The sequence below is a fragment of the Mus pahari genome, chromosome 6, assembly GCF_900095145.1.
Source record: "Mus pahari chromosome 6, PAHARI_EIJ_v1.1, whole genome shotgun sequence".
NCBI lineage: Eukaryota > Metazoa > Chordata > Mammalia > Rodentia > Muridae > Mus > Mus pahari.
This window is the reverse complement of record NC_034595.1, coordinates 71,722,310-71,728,630: the sequence shown is the minus strand read 5'-3', so window position 1 is coordinate 71,728,630 and position 6,321 is coordinate 71,722,310.

The following is a 6,321-nucleotide window of genomic DNA, read 5'->3' as shown; positions in this document are numbered from 1 at the left end:
CCCCCACTTGCTCTCTCACTGTGTAGCCCAGGCTGGCCTGGAAAGCCTGGGCTCCAGCCATGCTCACCTCCTCATTCTGAAAAGCTGGGATTAGCTGGGCTGTGGTGGCGCACGCCTTTAATTCCAGCACTCAGGAGGCAGAGGCCGGAGGATTTCTGAGTTCGAGGCCAGCCTGGTCTACAAAGTAAGTCCTGGGACAGCCAGGACTATACAGAGAAACCCTGTCTCAGAAGAAGAGAAAAAAAAAAAAAAAAAAAAAGCTGGGATTATAGTGCACAAGCACCATGCCTGGGTTTTCAGAGTTTTTAATTTTTTTAAATTTTATTTTAGGGGGTCTGTGTGTGCTGCATGTAGAAGTCAGACACCTATTTACTTAGTCAGCTCTTTCCCTATACCTTTATGTCAGTTCTGGCCACCAAACTTAGGTCATCAAACTTCCCAGAAAGCCCTTTTATGCTCTGAACCACCTCACTGGCTGTTGGTTCTCTGGCACTCAAGCTCCTTAGCAGGCCAAGGCAGTGCTCCCTAATTTGGGCATAAACCGTCTCTCACATGCTCCTCCCGCTGGCCTTGACACTCCACTGCTCAGCCACTCACCTGCTTCACCCCTACTTAGCAAGCATGCGCTGTGTACCATCATTGCCCAAGGAGCTAGATCTGCTTCGGGAAACCAGGCAACTCCAAAACAGACTAAGTAACAGAGTGTACAGGGTGGGGTGCTGTGAGGAAAATCCCCCAGCTCAGGGAGTGGGTAGTATGATATATGTAGGGGTCAGGGAGGGGACACTGTGTGAGGTGGCGCTGTGACAGGAGGGACTGAGAACCAAAGCAGGGAACAAAGGGCACAGTGAAGTTTGCCTTCTCTGCTGAGTGACAGGAACCTCCTAGCCTAAGTGTTCTGTGTGCTTGCCCACTGCCACCTCCAGGCTCCACCCCCAGCTCAGTGAAGCCCTCTCCACGGGTACCCCTCTCTCCCTGGCCTATCCAGGGTCACACTGCAGCCTTCCTTATTTACTGACCTTGTCTCCCTCCTTCCAAATAATTGCTTAGCTGCTATCTCTGGTGGGGGACTTCGTCACTTAGAGGGTTCAGGTTCAGATTTCTCAGAGACTTGCTTAGCACCAGCTGTGAGCCAGGCAGAGGCAACCTGATTCATCTTCAGTGCCCTTCCACGAGGTCTGGCTTATGGCCACTTTTACAGATGGGTATTCTGAGTGACTTCATGTCTAAAGAGTCGTGGGGATGAAATTTGAGTAGAAATTGTATGACCCTGGATCCCAGCTCTGTTAATATTTTTTTTAAATAAGAAATTATATCATTTCCCCCTTTAACCCTTCCCTCTTGTTCTAAAATTAATGTCCTCTTTTTCCTTTTTCTTTTCTTTAATTGTTGATACACACAGAGAGAGAGACAGAGACAGAGACAGAGATAGAGACAGAGACAGAGAGAGAAGGGGAATATGCCCTATCATGGCCAGGTTATTCAGTGCTGGGGACTAAACCCAGGGTTTCATGCATGTTAAAGTAAGTACCAAATGAGCTATGCCCTCATCTTGTCAACCCAATCTTAATGACCTGGAGTCACTCCTTTCTTTGGGCATGGGATTCTGGTCTTCAGATGCCCCAGCCTGACCCCAATCTTCTTCTCTACCTTCTCTTTTATGGGACACTCTGCTTTTAAGTGTTATAAAAGCAGGCATTCTGCCTTCTGTTCTTTCCTGCCCGTGTCATACCAGAGTAAAAGAGCACAGCCATGGGAACCAACTTGGGACAAGGCCATGCAAGAGTGGACACTGCCTTCCCCTCTCACAATGGGTTCCTGCCACAAGGATCCAGAAGGACGTCGCTGTGACCCGAGCTCCAGAGGGCCAGGAGTCCTCAAGCAGAAAGAACCAGGGCTCAGTGCTCATCGGAGTTGCGTACTACGACTACCGCTGTTTCCCTGATGGTATCGTGGATGTGAATGACGTCTCAGAGTGAGGAGTTTCACAGGGGCCTTGGCTCTGGTGACTCCTGGCTTGCACCAGTCAGTTTTAAACTTTCTCTTTTGGGTTTAGTTCGGTATGTCAACGACAGTAGCAGCCAACAGCAGCTGCTCTATCATCCAGCAAACTGAAACTGTCCCTCATCTTTCTGCTAACACCCTGAGGATGCCATTGTGAGTCTAAGACAGGTGAAGCCGTGTGCTAGAGTTCACCCAGATGGTTCTCCACGCCTGGCAAACCCTAGCTCCTGGGCTAGTGGGCACCCAAGGCCTTGATCTCTACTAGCTCTGCCACCAGGTGTTGGGCTGCTTGATCACAGGTGGCGGGTGGGTAGAGAGACTTAGGAACCCCAGCCCCTCAGAGAGAGTACAGTTCTGGGTCTGCTGTGCATCTCTACTCACATTGCTCTCCCTCTCTGTGTTGTCATGGCATCAACTATGTAATGAAGTGATAAGTTCCCTCTCTTGGGCCTGCCCCGACAAGGATGCACAGTGATGTTTGTGTACACGCTTTGAACCTGCAGTATATTATTATCTATTCCTGGAACTGTAGGAGAATCAGAAACCATGTGGTGGGGGGGGGGGATGCTGGGATGGGCTTGCTCTAGGTAGAGAGAGGCAAAGTGAACCTATTGCCTAGCTGAGCTCACATGACAGGAGTCCTGCTAAGTAGGTCAGCTTGCAGCAGGAAGAGCTATTCTGGGATCTGCTTGTCAGCACGGTGCAGGGGCTGTGAGCAAAGCCTGGCTATTTCAGGGCCGCCAGAGAACAATGCTCAACAGCTTTCTCTTGAATCCTGGCCTTGCCTTTGTGGTTTAGGCCTGAGAGGCCAGAAGGCCCTCATGAACTCAGGGCCAGGGCTCTTCATGGGTACTCTAGGATAGAGGTGAAGACATAAGGAGCATCCCTGCATAGCTTTCCATCTCCTAGGTACCACTGCCCAAGAGCTGTGGGTAAGGACAGCAAGGTTCTAGGTGTGCGTTTCCCACTGATGGGAGGCTGAACGACTGCCTTACAATCCAGTGACTGCTTACACAGGCCTGGCTTCCTCTTGTATATGTGTGTGTGTGTGTGTGTGTGTGTGTGCGCCATATGAAATGTATAGTATGTGTGTATAGTGTATATGTATGGTATATTGTGTATATGGTACTTATGAGTGTGTGGATACATATGGTCTATGTGTGTAGGGCAGATAAATGGTATGTGTGTATGAAGTGTTGTGTGGTTTGTTGTGTGTATGTGATATGTGTGTAATATGTGTATGATATGTCATATATATCCATACATAGTATGTTTTTGTATGGTGACATGTGTGTGATATGCAGTATGGGTGTATGATGTGATATGTATGTGGTATATATGTATATATATATATATATATCAATATAATATGTGTATTGTGTATGTTATGTAGTACCTTTTTGGGGTATGTGTGTAGGTGGCTGTGAATGTGTGTGTGATATGTATGTGTCATGTGACAGTGCTTATGTCCTAGCAATATTTTATTTACTTTTTTTTTTAAAGCTTTTTTTTTTTTTAAAGATTTATTTATTTATTATATGTAAGTACACTGTAGCTGTCTTCAGACACTCCAGAAGAGGGCGTCAGATCTTGTTACGGATGGTTATGAGCCACCATGTGGTTGCTGGGATTTGAACTCCGGACCTTCGGAAGAGCAGTCGGGTGCTCTTACCCACTGAGCCATCTTACCAGTCCCCTTATTTACTTTCTTATTTTGAGACAAGGTCTCACTGCGTAACTGTGGTTGGCCTGGAATCCACTATGTAGATCAAGCTGACCTTGAGCTCATAGAGATCCACCTGCCTCTGCCTCTCTAGGGCTGGGATTAAAAGTATCATACCCTAGCCGTGTTTCATGATTCATGAGATAATGATAGTATCCTGCGCAGGTCTGGTCCAGGCAAGTGCTCACTGACGCCTGTACCCACTTGAACTTCTAGGGCCTTCCAGGCCATGACGGTAACTGTGGGGAGGACAGAAGCACTTGGTGTGCTGTGGGATAGCACAGCTATGGTAGAGCAGGCTTCACTGGGATAGCTGGGTTTTAGCCTGGTACTCAGAAGACTGCCTCATCCGGGCAGGACGGGATGCATCTGTGGCCTCCTCTCCCATCTCATCCCAACCCCTCCCACCACCACCATCACTCCCCTCTGGCAGTGAGAGTGGAGGCAGGAAACTGCTGAGAGTGAGGGGTATTCTCTGAACAAAAACAAAACAGAACAAAAATGAAGAGTCCCTTCAGGCACACAGTGACCTTGAGGTCAGCCTGACCACGGGACTTGCTCAGCTCCTTCTTGTTCCCCTGGCAGGTGGCCTCGGGTTGCTGTGTCTGCACAATGCTCCAGCGAGAAGTGAGACAATTAACACCATGCCTGATGGAGCTATTATCATTACCTTATCTAATCCTAACAGCAACCCTGTGATGAAAAACAAGACCCATTTTACAGACAAGAAAAAGAGATCTCAGCGGGCGAAGAAATGTATTCATGGTCTCCTAAGTGAGGAGAAACTTTACTGAGATTTAAGTTCAGTTTGATGCTAAGAGTTGTTGTTTTAACCCCCACTCACAATGCCTGGTGTGTGTGTATATGTGTGTATGGTGGCATGTGTATGTGTGCTCACGTGCGGATACGTGAGGAGTGCGGAGCACAGTGTGTTACAAAGTTGGAGAGTAGCTGCTGCTTCCACTGTACTGTTATTATCACACATATTGCTCAGAAGTTAGCTGGAAATAATAAAAGTTCAGCATGACTCATAAAAGTAGAGAGTTTTCTAAGCTATTAGACAAATGCAACAATCTCACTCCCAAGTGAACTGTCGGAAAGAGGGGGCTAGCACCTGGAATCAGTTGCTGATAGAATTTCCCACAATTATGAAACCCAGTGAAATATATCAAGCCATAAGGCAGTGGTTATATAAATTATGGTTCATGTCTTTGCTGGAAAATTACACACCCACTTAGAAAAACGACAATATGACTGAACATGGAAAATGTTTATTATATAATTACTATTACAGAAAAGATGCTGGATATAAAAATTCTAATTTTGTTCTAATTACACCTCCATTAAAAATATCTTCTGCATGTCACGAAGAGCTGAGAGGGAATATGTAGACAGTTGGTGTGTTAAATGTTGGAATTGAGGGTTTCTCTTTTTGTAATTGATTCAATAATTCAACCATAATTTATTGAGAACTTGCTAAGTGTCAGCCATCAAGTTAGGGATAATTATTAGTGTGGGTTATATTGGGCTGCAGGAAAACTTGGAGAGAAGCGGTTTTATTGCCTCCTGAAAGCAGCGCCAAACTGATGTGATGTTTTTTGGGTACCAAGGTCCTCTGCTCTCTACTGGATGCCTCTGGTGTGCCATCCACATTCTTGATGGACAGGGCACACCCCTTCCTGGGAAAAGTCTAAGGGAAGGTTGTGTATATGGTGCCACCTGTATACCAGTACCCCAGTCACATCTTGGTTATGTAGTCACCCCTGCTGCAAGGTAGATCAGGACACTCCATTTCTTTAGCCATGCATACAAATAGGGCTTTGTTGATATAGCAGAGAGAGGACAGCAGTGGGGTACCACATTGATTGTTGTGTGACTTCCTGGGAGAGAAGTGAACAAAGCTCTGTTCACCTGGAAAGAACACTGATACAAAGAATCCCTTTCACTCAAGTTCATTGGGGTTTGTATGGGAGCTGGAGTGAGGGCTTACAGAAGCATGACCAACTGGAGCCCACCCCAGCTCGGTGCAGCTCACACAGGCTGTATCTCTAGAGCTCCCTGCCTGACACACAGCTCCACCAAAGACAGCCTCCTCCTGCCACTCAGCAGCCGCCTGGTACTTAGGTAGCCACCATGCACATACAGCTGCAACGCCTAGTGCATAGAGCTGGCAACACCTTGAGTTTCCTTGGCCTGATAAGTTTCATGAGTTTTTTACAAAATTATTATGGCTGGGCAGTGGTGGTGCGCACCATTAATCCCAGCACTCGGAGGCAGAGGCAGAGGCAGGCAGATCTTTGTGAGTTCGAGGCCAGCCTGATTTAAAGAGCGAGTTCCTGGACAGCCAGAGTTATTACACAGAGAAACTCTGTCTCAAAAATAGAAATTATTTTGGTGTGTGTGTTTGTGTGTGTGTGTGTGTGTGTGCACGTGCGCGCATGTGAATGTGGATGTGAGTGTTTACTAGGCATGTGAGTGGCATAGCATGTGTTTGGAAATCAGACAATAATTTGGGGAGTTGGTTTGAGAAGTCAGTTCCACTGTGGGCTCCAGGTCATTAGCTTTATGTGATCTAACCCACTGTCTTAGTCAGG